Source organism: Petaurus breviceps, unplaced genomic scaffold (genome assembly GCF_028583685.1).
Source record: "Petaurus breviceps papuanus isolate PSGF00001 unplaced genomic scaffold, PetGlider_PUasm1.0 138, whole genome shotgun sequence".
Classification (NCBI taxonomy): domain Eukaryota; kingdom Metazoa; phylum Chordata; class Mammalia; order Diprotodontia; family Petauridae; genus Petaurus; species Petaurus breviceps.
Genome location: NW_027185694.1, coordinates 14,586,435 through 14,598,450, shown reverse-complemented (window position 1 = coordinate 14,598,450; position 12,016 = coordinate 14,586,435). Strand labels below are relative to the sequence as shown.

The window sequence follows — 12,016 nt, the reverse complement described above, 5'->3', positions numbered from 1 at the left end:
GAAAACTCCTAGGAATATCATAGCCAGGTTCTGGAGTTCCCAAATCAAGGAGAAAATATTACAAGAAGCCAGAAAGAAACAATTTTAATATTGTGGAAACACAATCAGGATAACACAGGCACTGGGGCATAGAGATTCACCGTGCCCTACTGGAAAGTCGGAGGGGGGAAGATATGGGAAAGAGTAGATTGGGGAGGGGATATTCAATGGAATCACTGTTTTGGGGTGGTGGGTAGGAGAAAATGGGGAGAAAAATTTGTAACTCAAAATCTTGTGGAAATGAATGATGTAAACTAAAAAATAAAAAGAAAGAAAAAATAAGCAATTATTTATTTATAAAAATGCCTATTATTTGCCAAGTACTGTACTAGGGCAAGATAGTGCCAGATACAGATATGAAGACCAAAGAAATAAAGAATCTTTGATGATAAAGAACTTATAATTGATAGAAGATAATATGTAAAATAAATATAAAATTTTTATCAGGTAATTAGGGAGGGTAGTGTAATGGCAAGCAAAGAAGTAGTTAACACTTTGTTTCAGCTATTTAATTAACACAGAAATATTTAACACCTTGTTCCGGTTCATGATTATATCAAGTATTAAAATCCAGAACTTGTGAATTGGGAAGGCCAGGTAGCAGAGTGAGTAAGAGCACCAGCCCCAGGGTCGGGATGACCTGAGGATCAAATCTGGGCTCAGATACTTAGCACCCACCCAGAAACACCTGGCCGTGTCACCTTGAGCAAGTTACTTAACCCCGATTGCTTTAAAAAAAAAAAAGAACTTGTGAATCTCACAGCTTGTGAACCCTAGAACTTGTGAGCTCCTGCAACAAGAAGAAGAGGAGTTAATGACCATATGCTGGAGAAACCAGAAGTGAGAAGGGAGCTCTTGTGGTGGAAGGTTGTAAGCAAAATAAGATTCCCACGTCTTCATTCCCCCACATCCTTATTTCTGTTCCTTGTGCAAAATGATAATAGGAAGAGATTTCTACCCCCACTCCTCCACTTCTGCCCATGCAGATAGCTTAGCTTCTTGAAGTTTTCCTCGGAGAAGATATTGCATGTTTGAAGATGATCAAATAACCATTTATTTTCTCTCTTTTCAAATTGATTGACCTTAATTTGGATCACATTCTCTGTGCACAGTGGATAGGGAGGGACCCTGAAGCCAGACAGACTTGGAGTTAAGCCCTGCTTCTGACACCTACTGACTGTGTGATCCTCAGCAAGCCCCTTAATCTCTCAACACTCTGGGCAATGCTCAAAGACTAAAATTTCAGAGAAGGTACCAACCAGCATTGAAAGAGGAAGCTTCCTCCCTCAGCATTTCCCTTTTCTAAAGAAAGCATAGCTCCATCCTTTTCCCTATTCCTGTCTTCCGTGCCTCATCCTTTCTCTTCCCCCTCCCTATCTTCTTCACCTTCTATTTGCTCTGGGTACCTTTTTAAGTGTTTTGCTTCTTTCTGCACAATACATTTGCAAAGGCATGCAGATTTCTCCTTGACAAAAATAAACCAGTGAGCAACTGTCAAAACATCAAAGTTTACTTAGCTCTCTGGAAGCAGAATGTCTGTGTTTGGATTACTCCTAGTGGAAAGTTGCTGGAGAAAGGAAGGGCTGAACTAGTGGACTGCCAAGCTGTTATGAATGGTTTCCAAATTCAGTGTGGGAGGCGACTTTCGTGAGAGGGGAGAAAGGGTGGTGGCCTAACCTAAGAGTGACTAACAACTGAGGGGCTAAATTAAAGTTATATCCCCAAACTGTCACACCAGACCAAGTTTTCCAACTTCAGGGCAGCAGTCAAAGGGAATTCCACCAGGATATAGAGGAAATATGTCCTGTTACAGCTTGCTTTCTGTCCTGCATCACCAACCCTCCGTGGAGAAGTCTCTGGTTGCTTCAGGTAAGACTCTATTGCTTAACTTCCTACAGCAAACTTTGTCCTGGATGAAAAGACTTACCTCTCCTTCCCTACCCCCACCCCAGCAGTGTGGGAGAGTTGATTTAAGAGTCCTGAAAAAAAGAAAAGAAAAAAGAAGAGTTCTGGAATCTCCTATGTTTCAGCTGGTGAAACTCTCCAAAGAAGGAAAATTAAGGGAGTTTAGGAGCAAAGTACAGAGAGTGAATTAGGGGCTTGGAATCTGGAAGACAAGTTCAAGTTTGTCCTCAGAGCTCAGAACGCGTGTGGATTTCTGCACATTTCTGTCTGTTAGTTTCTCGAATTCATAGGCTCACAGAATGTGTTAGACAAGAAAGGATCTAAGACATCCTTGCATGCAACTGCGGCTTTAAACAAAAGAGGAAACTGCAAAAGTTTTTTTTTTCCTCCCTGCCACAAACTAAGATGATAGCATCGAATCTCCTTGAGGTCAACAGCTGTCTTTCTTTTTTGTCTCTACATCCCTGCTGCCCAGCTTAGTGCCTGATCCATGGTAAGCACTTAATATCTGCTTGTCACATGGCATTTAATTGAATTTTGAAAAAAAAATTTCATTATTTTATAAAATAAAAGCCAAAAATGAGGAGAAAAGTTTTTGATTCCCACAGCTAGCCTGCAGCCTGGATAAAATAAAACAAAACAACCTACTTATCTCTATATTTGGCATCAAATAAGACCCTGTTAATGGCATGTTTAAAAAATTGAAATTAGAATTTTGAAAGAATTTAGGGTCACAGAGTCATAGGTAGAGAGCTGTAGGGGACCTTAGATGCTTTCTTATTCTGATACTTTCATTTTATAGATGAGGAAGGAAGAAAAGAAAAAAAACATTTTTTGGGCATCTATATTCCAGGCCTTGTACAAAGTGCTCATTTATACATATTATCCCAGTTAATCCAACAACAGTATTGGAAGGTAGGCATTATTACTATTATCCCCATTTTGCAGTTGTGGAAATGGAAGTAGACAAAGGGCTTGTCCACAGATACACAACTAGCATCTGAGGTCAAATTTGAATTCAGGTTTTCCTGACTCCAGACCTAGTGTTCTATCAACTCTGCCAACTCATTGCCTGGGGGGCTGGCTCAACTCATTTTCCACCTTCTTAAAGAACCCTTTCTATCTCCCTCCCAGTGTTTGGTGTTTTTACCTTCCTCATACTGTATCCCCCATCTCTACTAGAATGTAAGCTCCTTGAGGGCAGGAGTTCATTCTTTTTCTTATCCTTAATATTTATCCTACTGCCTTTCACGGAGTAAGCACTTAGTAAATTCATTTTGAATTGACTGTCACTAGGTGACCTCCGAAATCCCTCCATTCTCTAAATCCTAGAGTTTTAATTCGAGTCAGTGTAATATGGCAGAAACTGCCCCCAAGTTAGAGTCTGAAGATGTGGGTTTAGGTCTCAGCTTCCTTAGTTGCAAACCCTGAGCAAATCACTTAATCACTGCATTTTTATTCCCTATCCAGGATTCAGATTGTGTCCCTTAATTTATGAATCCAAGAATCACTTTACCTCCCCAGGCCTTCTTCTTTACATGAAAAACAAAGGATTTGGGCTAGATGTTATTACAATCTCTTGCAGTTCAACAGCCAATGGAAATATGATTCAGGTGACTTGAGTTCATTTAAAATAACAAGTCCTTGGGGCAGGTAAGTGGCACAGTGAATAGAGCACTGGCCCTGAAGTCAGGAGGACCTGAGTATAAATTCCGCCTCAGACACTTAACACTTGCTAGCCATATGACCTTGGGCAAGTCACTTAACCCCAATTGCCCTGCTCTCCCCCCTCCAAAAGCAAAAAAGAACCCCACCAAAACCAAATAAAATAACAAGTCTTCTTGTTATATCACCACTTATCTTATGTGTCACTTTCCTGTTAATCATTTTTGTTCTTGCCTCTTTAGACTTCAGATCTCTCTCCTTGATAGAATGAAATTGTACACCCTTAGAGTTGAAAATTACATCAGATTTCATCTAACCAATTAATTGCTAAATCTGGAATCCTGTCTAGAGTGGCCTTGATAAGGACTACTCTGAAAAATTAACCAACATATTGATTATGTAAGACAAAGTATGAAATACAGATAGACCTCCTACCCACTCACATCTCCAATGAAGGAAGAGAAGTTCACTTTCTCTTCTTTTCTTTGGGACCAAGCTTGTTCCTTTCCATTTATATTGTTGTAGTCATCATTATCATCATCATCATCATCTCCATTTCTCTACATACACCCATATAAACACACATACATACATACATACATAGACACACTATGTACATATATATATACATATGTGTGTATGTATGTATGTGTGAATATATATGAGAGAGAGAGAAAGAATTTTTCCTGGCTCTATTTTCCTTTTTTCTGGGCTAATTCATGCATGTTTTCCCATGCTTTTCTTCATTCTTTGTACTCATCAATTTTTTTCATAGCAATAATATAGATTCCTGTATTAAAATATTTAGACATTCCCCAATTGATGGACATCTACTAGATTCCACATTTTTGCCACTATTAAAATGGTTGTTACAAATATTCTGTTGAACATAGGCGCTTTCTGTCTTTGACCTCTTTTAGATATATTACTGGTGGTAGAATCTCTAGATCAAAGAATATAGACATTTTAGTCTAGCTTTCTTTTTAACATAATTCTAAATTGCTTTCCATAATTGTTGGAGCAATTCATAGTTCTACAAACACTGTGTTAGTATATCTCCAATGTTGACTATTTTTATATTTTTTTTTCATATTTGCCTATTTGCTGTGTGTAAGGTAAAGCCTTAGAGTTGTTTTCATTTGCATTTATCATATTGCTAGTGATTTAGACATGTGGGTGTTAATAGTTTGAAGCTCTCCTTTTTAAAATTTTTTCAAATTATTTTTTATTTGTTTTGCTTTTTGGAGGGGGAAGGCAGGGCAATTTGGGTTAAGTGACTTGATTAAGGTCACAGGGCTAGTATGTGTTAAGTGTCTGAGGTCAAATTTGAATTCAGGTCCTCTTGACTCAAGGCTGGTGCTCTATTCACTGCACCACCTAGCCACCCCTGAAGCTCATCTTTAGAGAAAAGCATATATTCCTCTTAGTCCACTAAGTGTCTTTGATATCATACCTATACCATAGACATTTAATGCAAAGGTCTTCCGCCCCCACCCCCACCCCCAACTTGTCAACTTCCCTTCTTATTCCCAATTCACTGGTTTTGTTTCATGCCACTGTTTTTCACTTTCATTTTTATCAAAATTGTCATTTTCATCTTTTGGGATCTCCTCTGTCCTTTTTGCTAAAGAATTCTCCCTATTGACAAAGTTGTAAAATAAAGAGTTGTAATTGTGTGATAGTATGATCTTTTATATACTCAGACCATTTATCCATTTTGAGCTTCTCAAAATAAATGGTCTAAGATGTTGGTATAGACTTGATTTCTGCCAAAGTGCTTTCTAATATTCACAGCAGCTCCTGTCAAATAGTTTCTCCCAAGTAATTTATATTCTCAGATTTATTAAATGCTGGGTTATTGATTCCAGCTATTTTTGTTCCTTCTTTATTGCAGCAAGTTCTACTGATCTATGTTTCTATTTTAAATCAGTACTGAATGATTATTGGTTTATAACATAATTTGAGATTTGAAAGTACTTTCCCCCCTCATTTCTACTTTTATTTATTATTTCCTTTCAAGATTCTGGATATTTTATTCCTTCAAATGGATTTTGTTCTTATTTTATCCAGTTTTATAAAGAACCTTCTTGGTTGTTTGGTTAGTAGGATAATATACCTGAAAATTAATTAGGTATCGATATCATTTTTATAATATTGGTGAGGTCTAGCCATAATCAATGATATTACTCTAATTATTTAGTCATTTTTGATCTCCCTAAAGATATTTTGTATTTTATTGTATTTATATAAGTATTGAACTTACTTGGTAGATTGATTCTCATATATCTTACATATTTTGTAGATTTTAGGAATGAAATTTCCCTTTCTATTATTTCCACCTGGGTTTTGCTTTGTTTGGTAGAATTCCTGATAATTTTTTGTGGATTTATTTTGTATCCTGATACTTTGCTGAAGGCTTTAATTATTTCAGTTTCTTTACTAGGTCTCTGGAGCTTTCCAGATATTCCTGTTTTCTATAAATAGAGTTACTTTGAGATTTTTTTCCCTTTCATTTATTTTTGTATTTATTGAGAAAACTTCTAGTGTTTCTCCATCTCAAATAATGCTACCTGTTGGTCCCAGGTAAATATTTTTCTTTTATCATGTTGCAAAATGATGTCTCTGCGGCTATGTTTTGTTAGAGTCTTTAACATAAATGATTATTGTTCTCTGACAACAGCTCTTTTCTGCTTCTATTAAAATATTTTTTGTTTTTAATATTATAATCTCAAATGAGGACATTAGTCTCTTACAGCCTCTAAGTTAACTATCTATGGATTTTTGCTATTCAGTTAGATTTTCCTTTGTGAATTTAGATGCTATGGCATATGGTATATGTTTACTTAGCTCTGATTTTGTTTCATTGTCTATAGTTCCTTAAAATATATGAACTTCCCCTATTTTATCTCTCTTGCCATTATGCTTTTTATTTTTTATGTTAGCAGAAATGCAGTTCCAACTTTTAAGAATTCACCTGATTTATTGCAAATTTTGTTCTAGCTCTCATTTTCATCATGTATATCTTTATTTTTAGATTTTTCTTCTTACATACAAAAACTCATTGACTTTTGCTTAGTATCCATTCTATCACTCCTTTTTATTTAATTATATTATTTTACCTATTTATATTTAAGGCTATTACTGTTTCACTTATATTTTCCTTTATTTCTTTTAAATTGGTTTTATTGCCACCTCTTCCCCTTTTAGACCCTTGCAGTTAGTTTTGTTTATGCAAGTTTTATCCTAGTATGTTCCCACAGACTCTCCTCTATTTATGTTAATCTGTTGTGTCCTTAGTTCCCTGAATTTGCTTAAATTGTTTATATATATATATATATATATATAATCTACATATTTATTTATTTTTTCTCTTCCTCTTTTGACCTTTCACTTGATTCACAAAATCTTCTTTCCCCAGTTTCCCCACCTCTTATTTTCAAAAACATTATTTTCTTAAAATTTCATTTGCTTTTTTCCTCATTTCCTTTTGCTACTCTTCTACTTTGAATTCTATTCTCCATTTCATAGGTGATGCCTCTTTTTTCTTCTTTTTCATTTTCTTTGTGTCCATCAAGAGATTAAAGGTTCTGAAGTAGCAAAGTTGAAGTTCCTCACCTATCCCATATTGTATTTTTAGTTCTTACCCCATTCTCCCTACTTTGCAATGTACCTAACTTACAGAAATATCAACTCACAAAGGAAGCAATGTCAAATGGAAACAGTGTCAGGTGAGGGGATTTGCTTTGTCTCCTAAAACATTCAGTCTGACCCTGTGCCCAGTGATGACTTGTCTCTGCTCCTAAGGCCATCCTCTCTTTGTTTCTATGTCCTCCCTACCACTCAAGGTGCCAGCTTCCTTTGGATACTCATACAACTCCTCTCCTGGGGTGGGTTACTGTACTTGAGGTACAACCCCTTCTCGTAGAAGCAACTAGATGTACAAGTGGAAAAAGTGTTGGGCCTGGAGTCAAGAAGACCTGAGTTCAAATCCTTTCTCAGATATGTGTTAGCTGTGTGACCATGGGCAAGTCCTTAACCTATGCCTCAGTTTTCTTAACTATAAAATGGGGATAATAAAAACAACTCCCAGAGTTGTTATGAGCATCAAATGAGATATTTGTATAACACTGAACACAGTGCCTGACAAATAGTAGACTCTTAATAAATGCTTCCTGCCAGACTGCCTTCATAGAAAGTTCATTCTGATGTGCAAAATTCCCAGATAAAATGTATTACACTGTTTCTTGCCACAGGCCCTGTCTCTTACCACAGACATATACTTCCTCTTTTATGGGAACATTTTTAGTAGTACCTTTTCCTTTTCCTTGCAGTGTGAGCTCCTTCCCAGCTAATCCTCCACCCCAATGTCTTAACTCCACTGCATTTATCCTGTTCTCTATTACTCGGCCTACCCTTGCTTTTGGCTAAGGAACTAAAGTATTCCTTATACCTTCTCACCTATAGAATTAGCTCTTCTTTGTCTCTTACTTTCCATCTCTTCATTCACACCACTTCCCCCAGTATTATCATTTACACAAAAGACATCAGTTCACTTATGAGATTAATCTATGGCTTATCAGTTAATCTTTTTCTTCAAGAAAGTTGTTGAATTCCAATTATAATGGTCTTGTCTCTTGTGATCAATTTCTTTTCCTTTTTATTTGTTTGTTATACTATTTGAAATACAGAAAAACCCTTGGAAGAAGGCTTCAAAATATTGTTCCAAAGTGCTCCTATGATTATTACTAAGTCACATTCTAGTCTTCTCTTTTCACCATTCTATGTTTCCTTAACATCCCCTTGAATATTTTCCCTTAAGTATCTTTCTCTATTGATTATCCCTCTTGTCTCTTTATTTTACCCTTCAGTTCAATCTCTTTTTAAAGAACAATAGGATATAAACATGACAGAATTGATTTCATTTTTGAACTTTTTTTGGAGGGGGAGCGATAAAGTACTTTTTCATCTTTATTTTGTTAAAGAACCAACTTTTTTCATTGACAATTAAGCTCCACCTCCTAGGGTATATTGATTTAATAATTAATTTATGAAATCATTAAATGAGGACAGACACACCTAGTTCTTTGGGTGCACACTAGGAAAGATCACAATGGCTGTGGGAAATAGGACAACAATCACACTTCAGTAAAACAAAGGCAATGAGGGCAAAAAGCTCACAAAGGCAGACACAAGTAGTCAAAAGTGGTACAGAGGCAGATGGTGGCATGGGGACACGGAATGGGATGGTAAAGGAAGGCACCAGGAGAGAGAGGCAGAAAGTAACACATATAACCATGGAGTAGAGTTGGAAGTGCTAGGCAACATGTACCCAATGGAGATGGAACAGTGCTCAGGGGATAGGATTTTGAGATCTCATTTTTATAGGATTTTGGGGGGAAACAGACCAGCTCCTATTTTGTACCACTTTGGGGCTTGTTCTTTAACAAATACAAATCGTCTCAAAATTGTCACAAAAGTTTCAAAGTCATCTTCTCAAAATTATCAGGACTTTTTTTTTTTTTAATATTCTGCTGTTCTGAAGCCTTGGAGATCTGGATTTTGTTTCGAATTTCTGTATCATAGGACCAAAAACTTTGACAAGTCATGTCTAGATGACTTCCTTTAATTCATCACATACTATCAAGGTGTGAATATTGGTTAATACATGATACAATTCATAAATTGTGCTCCTTAGATCTTTGGGGGAGTTTGTACATGACTTCCAGGTTTTACAATCTTATTTCCTGCTAAAACTTACTTACTGTACTGACTAGAAGGGGATGGGGTGGTCAGAAAACCAGAACAAGACACAATTATGACACAGCATATTATTTTGCATTGTGGTTTGAACATTTTTGTTTTTTTGTAATTTCCTTCCACCAATTTCTGAAAGCTGTGGAGTAATTCTGAGTTACTCAAATTTCCATTCCTTTACATCTAATGATCTTTCTCCTTGCTGCTTATAAAATTTATTGCTATTGAAGTTAAGCGGCAGCATTTCATAGTAAATAAAGAGCCAACTTTGAAGCTAAGGTTTAATTTATGCCTCTTAAAACAAACTGGCTGTACTAATCAGAGCAAATCACTCAATCTCCCAGTGTTATGGGCAATTCCTTAAGACTCTAAATTTCAGAAAAGGTGCTGATTTACATTGGAAAAAATAGTTTCTCATGTTGGATTTCCATATATCACTGAAGTCACCATTTTAGTTCCACCTATCCATTGAAACTGTGAAATTTAACACACCTTCTTGTTGTTTAGTTGTTTTTCAGTCATGTCTGACTTTTTGACTCCATTTGGCATTTTCTTTTTATCAGAATTTATTTACTTATTTTTAGTTTTCAACATTCATTTCCATAATATTTTGAGTTCCAAATTTTCTCCCCATCTCTCCCCTATCCCCCACCCCAAGATGGCAAGCATACTGATTACCTCTTCCCCCAGTCTGCCTTCTCTTATATCCCACCCCATCCGTCCCTCCCATTGCCCCTTTCCCTCTTACTTTCTCGGAGGGCAAGATGGATTTCTATACCCATTTTTGGCATGTTTTTGGCAAAGATACTGGAGAGGTTTGCCATTTTCTTCTCCAGCTCATTTTACAGATGAGGTAAACAGGGTCACACAATTGCCCAGGGTCACACAATTAGTAAGTGTCAGAAGCCAGAATTGAACTCAGGAAAATGAGTCTTCTTGACTCCAGGCACTATACTCTATCCACTATGTCACCTGTAAAATACCTTCAAATTTCAAGGGAATATATTGGGTTTTTTTGAAGAAATGTTTGAAGTTTTTTTGGGGGGGGGGGATACAGTGGTGGTGGTAATGGCAATCTGTATTTTTACTCAATCAGTACTTTGTTGTTTGCATTCAAAATGCTCTAGATAATTTTCTTGTCATCATTATCTCTTGTGAAATCTATGACCCTCAAGTTTATCTGGTACAAGATGAATTTTCAGTCATCTTTCCTCCTCTAGCTGGTTTTTCTTCTCCCTTCCTGTTGCTCTCCCTTTTTTTCTTGTGGTTGGTCTGAATTAGTGTCTGGCATCTCTTGTGTAATGGGGATCAGGAGTAGTAAATTTCCAATTAGTCATTGCTGATGGAGTACTGGGCAGGTACCAGCAGCACTGAGACTCTCAAGTCCAAGCCAATGAAACTTTATGTGGTTTGTCTTCTTATCTCATGGATAATTTTATTAATTATTCTATATCTGATATAAAATTCTCTTTTCTTAAAAAAAAAAAGGTCATAGTTGTAGGAAAAAAAAACTACTCTGCCATACTGCTGGTCATAAAATCCTCCACATTGTTTCCAAATTATTTTAAAACCATTTATAAGGTTTGATTAAGGCTCTGGAAGTTAAAAATTCAATTTACCCTATAAATAGATGAATAAATGTCATACTTGATGGATCAATAGGTAAGTAGAATAATTAAGTATTACGTATGAAAGATATTTCTAAGAAAAATTGGATAACTCTTGAGGACAATTTGTAGACAAGCAGAACTACTCTCTAATTCTTTAAAAAGTACAAACTCATCTTTAATGGACTCCATTATTAATGCATGATTTTTATAATTCTGTCTTCCAGATGTTCCTGCCAAAAGATGTTTCCTGAGTACCAGGAAACATCAGAATTCTTAAAATGTAGAGAGAGAGAGCAGTTGTGAACTGAGGACCTAAAAACCAATGTCAAAGTGAGCAGGAAAAGAAACCAGAAAAATGAAGGAAGAAACAATTTAGCTTCTTATGAAACATGAAACTTTGCACCTCAAACTGGATAAATGGACAAGATGATCCTTTCCTTACTAACTTTGCTTCTTTGGTCACGAATAGCCTTTGAACCTGCACAAAATGGAAATATATATAATCATAGTGGCCTTCATTTTTCTGTCGATTGTAATCTTCCTTGTTTGTCTATTATGTTTTCTGGCACACAGCAAAGCCTTTGGAAGTCAGCTGCAAGACCCCTTGTTCCAAAGTGTTTCTGTGGCCACATTCAATCACTCACCTCCACCTCTCCTCTTTTCGATGTCAAATACTTATCTCTCTCACCAGGGTCACTTAGCTGACCATACCAACCCCCATAGGGATTTATCTCCATACTGGACTTACCTTAATAAGATGGATTCCTCTGCAGCATATTGTGGGGGTGACACTTATGAAGCAGGTGACACTTATGGAGGGGATGATACTTGTGGAGGGTATGACATGTGTGGAGATGATGGCTGTTGTGACTGAGTTACTTAAACAAAATTTCAATCCCTCTCCTCCAATGACTCATGTCCACTACAAGATCAACAAAGGTCCCTTTTTCTGCTGCTATGTCTAATATTGGACAAAAAGATCCCATTCTAGAAAGAAAAAAATTCTCTTTTATTTAATCAAAGGATACCTTGCTTAGGGAAAA

General features: G+C 36.5%; 1 long non-coding RNA gene across 1 annotated transcript; it reads left to right on the top strand.

Moving 5' to 3' along the window:
* Window positions 1–1,278: 1,278 nt before the first annotated feature.
* On the top strand, window positions 1,279–11,484 carry LOC138143424 (uncharacterized). Its single transcript, XR_011163700.1, has 2 exons — window positions 1,279–1,908; window positions 11,198–11,484. It is a non-coding gene; the product is annotated as an uncharacterized lncRNA (long non-coding RNA).
* Window positions 11,485–12,016: the final 532 nt, after the last annotated feature.